The sequence below is a fragment of the Panthera uncia genome (assembly GCF_023721935.1).
Source record: "Panthera uncia isolate 11264 chromosome A3 unlocalized genomic scaffold, Puncia_PCG_1.0 HiC_scaffold_11, whole genome shotgun sequence".
NCBI lineage: Eukaryota > Metazoa > Chordata > Mammalia > Carnivora > Felidae > Panthera > Panthera uncia.
Window position 1 is genome coordinate 93,925,982 of NW_026057578.1, and position 14,986 is coordinate 93,940,967.

Genomic DNA, 14,986 nt, shown 5'->3' on the forward strand with positions numbered 1-14,986 from the left:
ACATTAAAATAATAATAATAATAATAATAATAATAATAACTGTTTAAGGGAAACAAAAGAAATCCCTCTTTCCTTGGGGAAGGGACAGGAAAACATCCAGATCATCAAGGATCCCTTTCCACTGGGGACAGGGCCAGATCTCTGAGAAAGACTATCCCTGAGACTCAGGGATGTACCATCTGCATAAGACTAAGGCTGAACCAGAAAAACAGAGAAGACTTTCTTCTTCATGTGACCCCTCTCCTCCACCTCCCCTGGCTCTGCCACAGAGCTAGCAAGTGTAAAAGAACAAGTAAGAGCAGTCCAAAATACTGCAGGGGAAGGAGCAAAAGCAAGAAGCAAAATGCTCTTTGTGATACAGGAACAGAGAGGAAATTTAAATGCAGAATTCAGCAAATATTATAAACAATTCTCTAGCTCCACTCTAAACAGAAGGCAATGCTAGAAAAATTTAAAGACTAGTGATGTACTGAGTAAAACCTTAGTAGCAAAAACTCTAATCTCAGCTCAATTCACTCAATCCTCCATGCAAAGGACTAGAAAAAGAAGAGGAAAGCCCATTTCCAAGAATAAATAAGATTTAACTCAATCTCTACTACCTTACAAAAGGTATATCTCTTTCGACCAAAAATGATGAAACCTACAAATGAATAGGGAAAAATAAAAATATTGTCAAGGGACAAAACTGTCAACAGAATAAGATTCAAATATTACAGTGATATTAGGACAGGAGATATAAATAATTATGATTAAAATATTTAATGATCTACTGGAAAAGGTCTATTATATGAATGAACAGGTGATGAATTTTAGCAGAAACTATAATAAAGGATCAAATATAAATGGTAGACATAAAAATACAGTAACATGAAAACTAGTTTCAATAGCTCATCAATAGACTGACAGCTGAGAAAAGAATCAGTGAATATGATTCTAGATCAATAGCTACAATGTAAATTGGAGTACAAAGAGAAAAGCAAATGAAAACAATTGAAGTTTCAAAGATAGACGAGGCAGTTTCATTTGGTCTAACACATATGTAATTGTAATCCCAGAAGGAAGAGCAAGACAGAGAAAAGAAGAAAGATGTTTGAGCAGATAAGAGCAGATAATTTTGGAAAATTAATGAAAGATACCAAACAACAGATCCAAGGATCTTCTGTAAGACTAAATAACATAAATCTCCCCTCCCATCCACATCCCTCCCCCCCCCACACACGATATATCCTAATAAAACTCTTGAAAACTAAAAATAAAGAAAAAATCTGGAAGATAATGAGGAATAAAAGACACATTATATATAGAGGAACAAAGATAAGTATTACAACAGGCTTTTTGTTAGAAGTTATTATGCAAATCAGAAGAAAATGGAATGATGTCTTTAAAGTGCTAAAAAGAAAAAAAAAATCCTAACAGCAAATATATCTTCAAAATATAAAGGAGGAATAATGATTTTTTTCCAGATAAAGACTAACAAAAAATTCATTGCCAGCATCCCTTCTAAGAAATGTCAAGAGGAATTTCTCCAGGCAGAAAGACTATGACACCAAAAAGCAAATTTCACCTACACAAAGAAATGGAAGAGTGCTCTGAGTGACATACTTGAAGGTAAATACAATATTATTTTGGTATTTTAATTACTTCAAAAAATGACTGCCTAAACAAAAAGATTATCAATGGTCAGTATATTTATAGCATATGTAAAAGGTAAAATATATTAAAATAATGATGGCAAAAAAGGATAGAGGAAACTGGGAGTCCATTTTTAATAAAGTTTTAATTCTATACATGAAGTAGTATAATATTATTTGAAGGTAGACTGTTATTATTAAAGATGTATACTGCAACTCTATGGTAAACTACAAAATTATTTTAAAAGAGTTATAAATAATAATCCAGTATTGGAAATACAATATAATTATATACAACATTCAATCTGGAACTTATGCTTTCAGGAAAATGGAGTAGGTATGTTTCCTTATTTTCCTAGATACAACTAAATACTCTCAATATTACACATGAAACCCAAAAAGGAAACTCTAGAAAGTGTGGAGAAGAAGGCAGAAGTCCTACTGAACTTGGAACTTCAGGAATGACATGGTGGTGAGTTCTCTGAAATTTCCTTTTATGGGGGCATCTAGGTGGCTCAGTTGGTTAAGTAAGCATCCAACTTTGGCTCAGGTCATGATGTCACAGTTTGTGAGTTTGAGCCCCACATCCAGCTCTGTGCTGATAGCTCAGAGCCTGGAGCCTGCTTCAGATTCTGTGTCTCCCTCTCTCTCTGCCTTCCACTGTTTTTACTCCGTCTCTGTCTCTGTCTCTCTCTCTCTATCTCTCTCAAAAAAATAATATTAAAAAAAATAATTTCCTTTTATGTCACATATTCCAGTCTTGGAGGCAAAGAAGCTAGGACACTGAAACACTAAGGGGCACAGACCCAAGAGGAAAAACAATAATGACAATAAACACAACAACAAAAACCTGAATTCCCTAGTCAAAGACCAGGAAGTGGTAGCCAGGCAAGGAAGAAAACCCTTTGACAGTATTCTCTACTCCAGCCAAGCACCACAGAAAAAAACTGTGGTTCCACCTGTACTCATGACAACAAAGATCAAGTGGGAATCCTAGACATCTTTTCTTGGAAGACTGTGCTGGGTGGTGTCAGAAGGATGAACAGGAAGCCAGGACCTTCATTCCTACTGGACACTAACACTGGACACTTATTCCAGTGGCAATAGAAACCATGTGCAAAGCCAAGATTTCTAGCCACAGCAGTAACAAGAACCATAGTCCTCCCCAAAAAAGTGGTATCAGAAGAGGTCTAGTGGACAGTCAGCATTTTCCTCATTTCCCAGCAATTATGAGATCAATGCAACTACAGTGTCAGTGGAGACCACATAGGGAGCCAGAATTCTCACCCCTACTCAACAGTAATGAGGAGCCCCCTTCCCTCAGGTATACACAGTATCCAAGTAGAGAATCTAGGCTTCTATCTCCTACTATCAGTAACTATGTAGCAATCCCCTTCTTCTGCCAGAGTGGTGTCAGAAAAAGTCAGCTAGAATATATGGTATAATTAAGATCCTTTGACATAATACAAAAATGATCAGGATACAATTGAAAAAGCACTCATGCTAAGGACCAGAAAGATCTCAAATTGACTAGACAAATTAATAAACATCAAGATGTTAGATTTTAGAATCATCTGACAAAAAAAGAAAACTAATCAGTATGATATAAGTGAAAAACTACAAACAGGCTTGAAACAAAATTTAAAAGAATAAAAAGTTCCATCCAAGAAATTTAAAAATCAACAAAGAAATAGAAGATAAAAAGAAGAACTATATGGAAATTATAAAACAGGAAAATACAGTAACTCAAATAAAAATCTTAGTAGATGAACACAGCAGCAGAGAGGAGAGACAGAGGAAAAAAATCAGCTAACAGGAGATAGAGTAATAGAAATTAGCAAATGTAGATAGTGAGAGAAAGTAGCCAGATAAAACTGATAGCCTAAGGGAACTGTGGGACTATAACAAAAACTCTAGCATGAATGTATTGTTGAAATCAAAGAAAAAAGGGAGAAAGATGTTGGGCTGTAAATATACTCAAAGAGACCATCACTGAAACTCCAAATTTGGTAAGATATATAAGTCTACAGATTTTAAAAAATGAGTAAACCCCAAACAGTATATATACAAAGAAATCCACACTACGAGCCACCTGAAAGCTAGAGACAAAAGTTCTTTAAAGCAATAAGAGAGAAATGACAATTTGCCTGTAAAGGAAAAACATTTGTAGGACAGTAGATTTCTCATTAGAAACCATGGAAACCAAAAGGAAATTGCAGAATATTTTTCAGGTGCTAGACGTAAATATTGTCAACCTGGAAACCTATACACCCAGAAAAAATATCCTTCAAGAATGAAGAGGTAATTAAGAACTTCTCAGTTGAAGGTGTGCCTGGGTGGCTCAGTTGGCTAAGCATCTGACTTTGGCTCAGGTCATGATCTCACGGTCTTTGGGTTCAAGCTCCACATTGGTCTCTGTGCTGACAGCTCAGAGCCTTGAAACTGCTTCAGATTCTGTGTCTCCCTCTTTCTCTGTCCCTCCCTTGCTTGCGCTCTCTCTGTCTCTCTCTCTCTCTCAAAAAATTCTGATATGAAGAAAAATGAAGATTTGTCACCATCAGACTCACTCTAAATGAAAGGCTAAAGGATGTTCTCTAAACAGAAAGTAAATAACAAGGAAGGACCTTTAGCATATCTAGAATGAAGAAAGAACACAGTAAGCAAAAATATGGGTTAAATGTAGTAGGCTTACCTTCTCTTGGGTGTTATAAATTGTGTTTGATGTTTGAAGCAAAAAATTATAACACCATCTGATTTTGCTTAAATATATGTAAACAAAATATTGAAGAAGCTATATTGTAAATGCAGGAGGGTATGGAGACATGAAGAAGGCAGGGTTTCTGTACTTCACTCAAACTGTAAGATTATGACACCAGTGGTCTGGAATATGTTATGTATATATAATATAAAACCTATATCAACCCCTATAAAAGTTGGAAAAAGATACATCCAAAAACACTATATGGAAATAAAAATGAAATTCAAAAAAAATGTTTAAGTTATTGAAAGGAAGGCATAAAAAAGAAAACACTGAAACAAAAATGGAGAATAGAAAATAAAAATGTCAGGCTTGTGTCCTAAACTATCAATAATTAAACATAATTACTCTACTTAATGGCACATTCAAGTGATGACAATACATACACCAAAATAGACAATGTTCTGGGCCATTAAAAAAAAAAAACTGAATAATTAAAAAGAAAAAGAAGTCATATAGAGTGTGTTCCTAGCAACAATGAATTAAACTAGAAACCAATAAAGATAACAGAAAAATGTGCATATATTTCCAAACTAAAAACAAACAAACAAACAAATAACACTTCCCCCTCTTCTAAGTAATCATGATGCCAGGTGGAAGTCTAAATAGATATTCTAAAGTACATGGAACTGAATGAAAATAAAAACACAACATATCACAACGTATGGTATGCAGGTCAGCAGTGCTGAGAAGAAAGTTCATACTGCTAAATGCATATCTTTGAAAAGAGAAAACGTTCAAATCCATACTGTAAACTTCCATCTCAAGAACTTAGAAGAGAAAGGGTAAACAAACCAGAAGAAAGTAAATAAGAAAAATCAGGAGAAATTAATAAAAATAGATAAAATACAGAAAATCAATGAAACATAGATTGGTTCTCTGAAAATATCAATGAAAATTGACAAACATTTAGCGTGATTGAGGAAAAAAAAGAAAAAGCCATAAATAATATAAAACTAGTATTAGAGACCTCACTATAGACTACAGACATAAAAAGGATAATAAAGAAATTCAATTAATTATTCTATAAACATAAATTTAACAATGTAGATGAACTAGATCAATTCCTCTAAAGGTGCAAACTAGCACAACTCAGCCAATATGATACAGGTAATTTAAATAGTCATATAACATTTAAGGACAGAAAATAGGTAAGGATATAGAACAACACGGCCAACAAACTTAATCTAATTGACATTTTACAGATAATTCCACCTAACAACAGTGATTTTTTTTTTCCAGGTGCATATTTAGGTGAGACATTCATCAAGAGAGACTATATTCATGGCAAACAAGTGAAAAAATATTTTGAGAGTAAAACCACTTTGATATGTCAAAAATAACATATGGTGGAGTTGTATTAACATGATTAAACACTGTTAAAAGAGCAGGAACACTAATACAATGAAAAATTTTCATATTCAATTTTTTTTTCTTTTGCAGGCTATGTAGGTGTTATCTTTGTTTTGACTAAATAGACATTAATATACAGTATTTCATATATTTTTATAAGAAGAATGAATCCTATTTTTAAGTAGAAGTCAAAATCTTCAATTTTATAAAATAAAGCTAATTCTAGGGACAGAGATGAAAATATTACCAAGCTGAATTTGAGATTGTTATAATAGTACTATTCGTGAAAAATCCCATTGTAAATTAAACAAAAGCAAAACTAAAAGAAATAAGCAACAGCAGCAACCACTCCCCATAATCATCTCCCCGTTTATATGGGAGACATTTTATCGTTAATAATCTTAAGTTAAGTGCACTGAAAGATGCGGTTAGAATTGGGCTGAGCAATTTGGGGGTGGTAGTATGCCATTAGAGCAGCCAGAGCACTTAAACTGCCATGAACTCTCATCACTTAGCAGGAGGCTAAGAAAAGGAAAGCTCATCATAAGTGGTGGAGGCAGGAGGTTAAACGAAAGCATTCAGTGGATAGGTTGGCCATCAAAATGAACACATTCAGAGAATAAATGAGTAAGTCAGTGGATCAATGTAAAGAACTTTACCCAGCACTTAGAAGGAAAGGATAAAGCGATGAAATGAGGGAGGCAGAAGTTAAAGTGTCAACATCAGTGTAATAAGAGCACCAGGAACACTAATAATTACACAGTGGGGAGGAAATATCTGAACCTGAGCATTTCCTGAAATTGAAGAAAAATAATTAATCCTTTAATTTGTAAGAGTTTATTTAATGCCAAATAAGATTAAATGTTGTGTATCATGAATTGCCATATATACAAACTACTGAAATCATCAAAAAGAAGCAGATCTGATTTACTGAGGAACAAGATTCATGAACATCGGAGAACGATCTCAGCAGAAGGGGGGATACGGTGTTAGAAAATCACATTTGTAAATACTTCACGTGCATAGCCCTCCTTTGTTTGATTTCATTTAAAAACATTTTTTTAAAGTTTATTTATTTAAAGAGACAGCAAGTGAATGGGGTAGGGACAGAGAGAGAGGAGAGAGCGAGAAAATCTCAAGCAGGTTCTGGAGCCCAACGTGGGGCTTGAACTCACAAACTGTGAGACCATGACCTGAGCCGAAATCAAGAGTCAGTCACTTAACTGACTAAGACACTCAGGCATCCCTGTTTGTCTTCACTTTTAATTAAGGCCCCCAATTTTAGATTTGAGGAAACCACCAGCACTGTAGTCAGTTAATAAACAACAATTTTTATTTGATACTAATCCTAATATCAGCTCTGTGTAGTGTCAGGTCACATGGCAGAGTGAAATCCATTTGATGTTATAACTGCCAAGGTACTTAGACTGGGAAGAGTGATTAACAAAGGATGGATATGGTGGGGGCCAGTAAAGAGAGGGGAAGATACCAGGTTCAGAATAAATATATACAATATATAATATGTATTTCATATATGCACACACACAAAATATAGATAATTATACAACAGAGTAGTAATTTTAGGTGACAGAAATTCTATGTACAATAGAATCACACCAACTCTTTTTACTTCTGTTTCAGGCAGGATGAAATAATAGGAAACTGTATGACACTCATGTTCTAAACATTTGAAAAAAATGGCTTTAAAATAATTTCTTGAAATGTATCAATGACCTGATGGTCTAATAATAAATATTTCAAGGTCAAAGATGGCTTAAGGAAGTAGGAATTCCGACAGGTAAATTGGGCATTAAAGCAATTTTTCCTTTGAGAACATTTGCTGAAACTGAAGACCACAGAGTTTTGATTTTAGCAGCCCCTCAGTGTGTAGAGAAGAGGAAGGAAGTCTAGGACTTTCCAAGTGGAGAGTCCAAGAGAAACAAGCCTACCCTTGACACAACGTTGACCCTGAAATACAGCACCTCTCATGTAAAGATGAATTAGAAATAAACCCGATATTCCTTTGTTACTAACAGTGTATAATTCAAGTCAAAACAGGCCCTACAGTGAAAAATCTATGTTAGAAATAATTCATGATCACTAAACTGTGTGTGATCACCTGTATGTGAAGTCCCAGTTTGCATGTTCCTAGTGTTCTAAGGGGATTTTGAGTTAAAAAGTGGCTTTTCAGTGTTCTCATGTTCTTGATTAAAGGAAACATTTCTCTTTTGGAGGAACTTATCTTCAATCAGGCAGTAAAGCTTCCTGATAGACTAATTTTAAAAACTACAATATTTCCATTCAAAAATCTCTCTCTCTCTCTCTCTCTCTCTCTCTCTCTCTCGATCACACACACACGAACCACTAAAAAAACACTAGCAGAAAATATAAAATCAAATCCCTAAATCTTCAGATACTGTGATTTATCAAGTGAAGAACATAACAATTTGTTAAATATACTTAAATAAAAAAGAAGGAATTGCAAACTTAACATCTGAAACTTAAAAACAAGTTAATTATACTCACAAAATAATCAAACATAACCGCTAAAACTGAAAACTAACACGAAATTTCTTAAAAGAACACATTGAACAGGATTAGAGAGACTAAAGAATTACTTGTAAGATAGATTTGGGGGAAAAATGTCTAGAAAGTAGGAAAGTGAAACAGATGAAAAGTGTTAAACAAAAAGTAGAGAAAAAATTAGGCAAAGAAATATTTGAAGTAATAATGATTTAGAACTGTCTTGGTCAGTTTGGGCTGCCATAACAAAATACCATAGACTAGATAGTGTAAACCACTAAAATTTATTTTTCACAGTTTTAAAGCTGGGAAGTCCAAGTTTCAAGGTGCCAGCAAATTTGATTTCTGGTGAAAACTCCTTCCTGGCTTGCAGGCAGCTATTTTCTTTCTGTGTCCTCACATGACAAAGAGATTAAAAAAAACAACCTGAGGTCTTTTCTTAGAGGGGCACTAATCCCAACATTAGGGCCCAAACCTCATGACCTGATGTAGTCTGTTACCTCTCAAAGGCATCTCCAAATACTATTGCACTGGAGATTAGGACTTCAACATATTAATTTGGTTAGACACAATTCAGTCCATAACAAACATTTTCAAGAATTTATAAAAGACATGAACATCATAGATTCAAGATGCCAAAAATCCCAATCATGACAAATAAAAATGAATCTCCATCAAGATACATCAGAATGAGTCTAACACTGCAAAGGAAAAATATTTCAACCAGGGAGAAAAGACAGATATTCTAAAAAGGAGTAAACATTGGACTGACAGCTGCCTTCTAACAAAAATAATAGAAACCAGATGACCAAAAATGACACTGTCAATATATTAATATTCTTGTTCAATCTAGGATTGTATAGCTTACAAAACATTCTTTTGGCAATAGGGGAAAAATAAAGATTTGTTCAAACAAAAAGATAATTTTCTACCAACCAACACTTACTCATGAAAAGTTTAAGGTTATAGTTCAGACAGAAGGAAAGTATCCAAGGTAGAATATCTGAGAAACGTAAACTAATGATGAACAATGAAAATGGTGAATATATGGGTAAATGTGAACAAGTAATTTTGAATTACTTGTAGTTGGAACACCTGGGTGGCCTAGTTGGTTAAGCATCTGACTCTTGATTTCAGCTAACAGTTCATGAGTTCAAGCCCTGCATCTGGCTCTGCGCTGACAGTGCTGAGCCTTCTTGAGATTCTCTCTCTCCCTCTCTCTCTGCCCCTCCCCCACTTACACTCACTCTCAAAGTAAATAAATAAATTTTAAAAATATATCAATGCAGGTCTAAAAGAACAAAAACAATACCATGGACTTTTACCAATTATAGTTGAAGTGCTTTATAATCTTTGTTAATATTTTAAGGTAAGAAAAGTAAGAAGACTGTTGCGATTATACCCTAAATGTGCACATCAAAATATCTAAAATAATAAAATAGAAATAAAGTATATAACCTCCAAACTACTGGATAGTTAACTAAGAAAAATTACTCAAATTAAGGTAGGAAAGAAGAGACATTTTTAAAAGGGGTACAAGTAGCACAAAATAAGGTAACAGAGGGAACTGTAAATGGGGTAATACAGCTACAATAAAAGTAAATGGACCAAATGTTACATTTTGAAAGACTGTCAGAATAGAAATTTTTAATTCAGATACTTGTTATAAGAAAAAGATATGACTTAACTATGCATAAAATTTAGAAATTGGAAGAATATATGCTAGGGAAGTTATAATCAAATTAAAGCTGGTATAACTATACTATACATAATCAAAATCCTCATCAAATCAAATCAAGTCCCCAAGATAGTCTCAAAACATATAAAACAAAAATTGACAGAACTAAAAAAAAAAATCTATCATCAAATTGAGATTTAACAAATTTCTATGATTAACTGATAGATACAATAGATGAAAAATCAGCAAACATAGAAGAGATTAATGATGCATTTAAAAATAATGTTTAATCAGTTCTAGAACAGTGAAATGAGGAATAGGTGAACTTGCTCTCTGTATAAATAATAAAAATAAAAGCAAAACAACTAAAATCAACCAGTGCAGACATTTGGCAATTAAATGAAGTCACGAATCAACGGAAAATTCTCTATCCCAGGGAATCTACAGACACTTGAATATCAGCAGTCTGGGGCATTTTCATGTATGGCTTTTCCCATATCTCCTCCCATCCCAGTGCTACTGTTACCAGGATCTGGCAGCATTGTGGACAACAGTAATATATGACCACTTGGAGATCTGTTAAAAGCACCATCTCTAGGGTATAGTCAGTATTTGTGTGAACTTGCAGTTACCCGGTAAACTTCTATTGTCAAACATATGGTGGCTATTTCATTTGATTTAAGCTCAACTCACAAAGGAGTTGCAGCCTACCTCCAAGGCATTTCCAAAACAACAGCTAACTGCTGGCAATGTCTCATCGCCTAAGGTTGTGATTTCAGCTGGGGAAACAAGAACTTGTCTGGGAATTAAAAAGGAAATCCTGGAAAACATATGTGGTTCTTTTGCCTGACTTCTTTCACTTCGAATAATGTTTTTATGGTTCTTTAAACCATTTTGGTACTTTTTTGGCATGTTTGTCAAATTACTGAAGCATTTGCTTCTTTGGCCTTTACCCCTGAATGTGGTTGGGGAAGGGAGAAAAAGAGAAGGAGAAGATGGTGAGAATGCTGATACATAAACTTTGCTGTGAATCTATCTTTTAAGTGAAAGATGAGAATAGAGAGCCAGTAAAAGGGAAAGGAGAGACTCAGTGGGACAAGAATAATCCCAAAGTTAATTATAACAGTAAACAGTAGCTACTATATTATGTTACTGAATATCAGGCACTCTACCAAGCAAAGGCATATACTAACACATTTTATTCACTTCATGCTCACAGCAACCTGGTAAGGCAACTTTATTAATTTCATAGATGAGGAAATACATGTTTAGCGATATTAGAGTTTCACAGAAATAGGTTGAACATCACTCTGAAGCCTATATTCTTAATTCTGTCTCACCAATAAATAAAAATGTTACAACAGGACAGAGTTGCAGCAGAATTGCTAATGAGGGGGAAGGGAAGAAAGTGCCATCAAGTACCCCAATAAACCTATGGCCTCCTTTTCAGGACAGTTAAGTAAATTGTGAGGGTTGGAACATATGACAGTCATTGTATAACCTTGGTGTAACCTCATGTATTAGTTTTCTATCCCTGTGTTCTACCCACATTAGTTCAGGTGAGGTATAATGAGACCAGATACAGCTGAAGAAAGAGATACTGGCAAGAGTTTTATGTTTACTCACAGTTGCCTGAGAAGAAGACCGCCATGACACTCTGGGGGAAGCGCTGGGGTCAGTCAGGAGGCAAAGAGAAGGAAACCACTGGCAGGCGCATTTGTTGTGGTTTCCATGGAAAGGAATGGGTGAGGTGAGCAGGTTCTAGAGCACAGGGACTGTCCCTGAGAGTCTGGTAACTGAACCTGGGAGTATTAGGGTGGGTGTGTGGTGGCCCAGAGGGTAAGAGCCAGATAGGGGAATTGATTGGGATCTGGATTCAGCTGCTTAAGAAAGAGAACTGACCTGCCTCTACTGAGGGCATCAAAACTGGGTCAAAATAGCATTAAGAAACAAAACAAAAGAAACAAACAAAAAATATTGGGGCACCTGGGTGGCTCAGTTGGTTAAGCGTCCAACTTTGGCTCAGGTCGTGATCTCCCGGTTTGTGGGTTCGAGCCCCACGTCGGGCTTTGTGCTGACAGCTCAGAGCCTGGAGCCTGCTTCAGATTCTGTCTCCCCCTCTTTCTGCCCCTCCCATGCTCATGCTTTGTCTCTGTCTCTGTCTCTCAATAATAAATAAACGTTAAAAAAATTAAAAGAAAAAAAACACAAACAACAAAAACCTATATGCATACTGTTGTGATGAAATTATAAAGCTAGTATCTAAAAATGAGTCAAATTTGTATCTTGCATTTCTTCAAATCAGAAGCCGAGTGGGTCCAGCTGATTTGTCTGCTTAGAAATCAGAGTGTCAGCTCAAGGGAAAATCCTGCTTCCACGTTCATACAACTTGTTGATACAATTCAGTTCCGTGTTATTATAGGACTGCAAGCCCTATTCCCTTGCTGGCTGTTGGCCCAGGGGGACTTTCTCAGCTTCTAGAGGATGTCTGCCTTCTTTGGCTAGTGGATCCCTTCCTCCATCTTGAAAGGCAACAATGGCACAAATACTTCTTATGCTTGAAATCTCTTTGACCTCTTTCTGCTTCATCTCTCCTTGTGGCCAGAGGAAATTCTCCACTGCTAATGACTCATATACTTAGACTGGGCACACCTGGATAATCCAGGATCCTCTCCCATCTCAACTTGAAGCATATCTGCAAAATCCCTTTACCATATAAAGTAATGTATTCGGAGATACCATGGATCAGGGTGTATTCATCTTTGACAGGTCATTATTCTGCCTAATATACTTAGATAAGGTAAATTATCAACATCCAGGTCCATAGCTAGAATAAAATCTCAGGCTGCCACACCTTCACTGATTTACCACAGATCCAGCACCACAAGTGCTTGGCAACCTGCAGGACTCCAGAAAATATCAGAGGACACCTGGGAGCAGTTGAGGCAGAAAAATTGACCAATGGAAGGATTTTAATTATAAGTTCTTTTGCGTCTTTTAAGAGAATAAATACTTAAGTATGTAAATGCATAAATAAGAGGTCATTTGTGGTTTCTGAATTCTACTTCTGCCTTATTTCAAAGAACCCATCTTTCAATTTGCTTTGGTTTTTTCAATTTATTTCTTTAATTTTTTAAAATGTTTATTCATTTTTGAGATACAGAGAGACCAAGGGCAAGCAGGGGAGGGGCAGAGAGAGAGGGAGCAGACTCCAGGCTCTGAGCTGTTAGCACAGAGCCCGATGTGAAGTCTGAACTCATGAACTGCAAGATCTAAAGTTGGACTCTTAACTGACCGAGCCACCCAGGCACCCTCTGTTTTTCTTTTCTTTTTCTTTTTTTTTTTTGCTTCAATTTTAATAAAATTGAATTTGAAAGTAATATTACAAATTCAAATGCAACAGTTTGAATGAAGATGGGCATCTCATGTAGAAAATACTTGGAGAAGTTAAAGCTAAACTGGCAAATTGAGTGCAGCATTAGCTAACTGGACTTTGTTATTTTACCTTGATGAAATCCTGACTTGCTACTGCTGCTTGCCTCTATATATTTGTGTCATTTTTTTTTTATTAGACTATAAGGGAAGTTCATGGTTGAAGAGGCCAGATAGGTCCTGATCATATTGGAACATGAAATCATCAAAGCTCAGAGATGAGCTTTTTTAGGGGATGTGATGTAGTAGAAAAATCCCTGGAAGGGAGATTGGAGATCTAATTTGAAACTCAATTCTGCCACCAACCATTGACCTTACAAATCATCAGTTCTCTGGGCCTCAGTTCATATATTCTGCTACTTCTAGTACTACCACTGAAAATATTTTTTGAGTACTCAAAAATGTTACAGCACTTTGACGTTAACATACATAATCCTTTATGTGGAATAACTCATTTAATACTCACAATTCCATGAAGGCAGGAAATGTTATTCCTGGGTTAAAAAAAAAAGTGAGTAAACTAAGAACCAAAGAAGTTAGATGGTATTATCAAGATCATACAACTGGGGGGCACCTGGGTGGCTCAGTTGGTTAAGCTTCTGACTCTTAATTTTGGCTCAGGTGAGGATCTCATGGTCATGAGATCAAGCCCCAGGTCAGGCTCTCAGCATGAAGCCTGTTTAAGATTCTCTCCCTCTCCCCCTGTCCCTACCCCATTCACAGGTACACACACACTCTCTCTCTATTAAAAAAAAAAAAAAAAAAAAAAAAAATGAAATGACACAACTGGAGTCAAATCCTGCTCTGTTTAACTCCGAAGAAGTGAATATTGTCTCTATGATTACTTTTTTATGTTTTCATTAAGTTATTTTGACTGTATGCATCTGGAAAATGATACCAGAATGCAAAACAATTAATGGCTTATTATGTCATGTAGTTTCCTTGTCTACATAGAACATGACAACAATTATTTCCTGACTCAGATCAAACTTCTTTCCAACCAGATTGAAGTGGATCTTGCTTGAGGTAGTTCTCTTCATGTAAGAATGAGCATCTGGCTCTCACAGGATCCTTTGCTCACTTTCTTTTTGTGCTACATTCCCCAAAGATTTTATCTGGGTGGGTCCATATAGCTTTTCCCCATTGCCATAGCCTATTTGTAATTTTTCAAATGCCTTAGTTCCCTTTAGTATCTCACCTTCAGGTTCCCTAAGTGAAACTTTGTTTTCCAAGAAAGCTGCACATAGTGTCTTACCACATTTATTTATCCAAAGATCATAAATTTAGGGGATGGAAATCCTGAGCTCTAAATCATAAATACTTTTTAACCTGAATTTTTTTCTCATTTGAAATGGGGTCTTTGTACCATGATAAACATTCTCCCCAAACAAGGTACACACCTAGTTTATCGCACCAAGCAGCGCTGAGTGATTTCCACTCCAGATACATTCTTCATGTCAAGCAATACTCACAGAACAATAGCAATTTGGTCTTCCCTAATCGGACTCTCAGACAACCAAAGTGAGAGCATGCTTAACACAACTTGAATGATCATTCTTTTATTGGCAGATATTGTGATGCTTGAAAGTTATTGCCAAGAGATTTGGAATT

The 14,986-nt window shown here is 35.6% G+C and overlaps 1 long non-coding RNA gene across 1 annotated transcript in view; it reads right to left on the reverse strand.

Annotated features, from left to right (window-relative positions):
* LOC125937164 (uncharacterized) overlaps positions 1-11,773 on the reverse strand; it is a 111,657-nt gene extending 99,884 nt beyond the window's left edge. Inside the window, exon 1 of the long non-coding RNA XR_007462267.1 lies at positions 11,570-11,773. This is a non-coding gene — a long non-coding RNA (uncharacterized LOC125937164). The remainder of the gene's footprint in view (positions 1-11,569) is intronic.
* Positions 11,774-14,986: the final 3,213 nt, after the last annotated feature.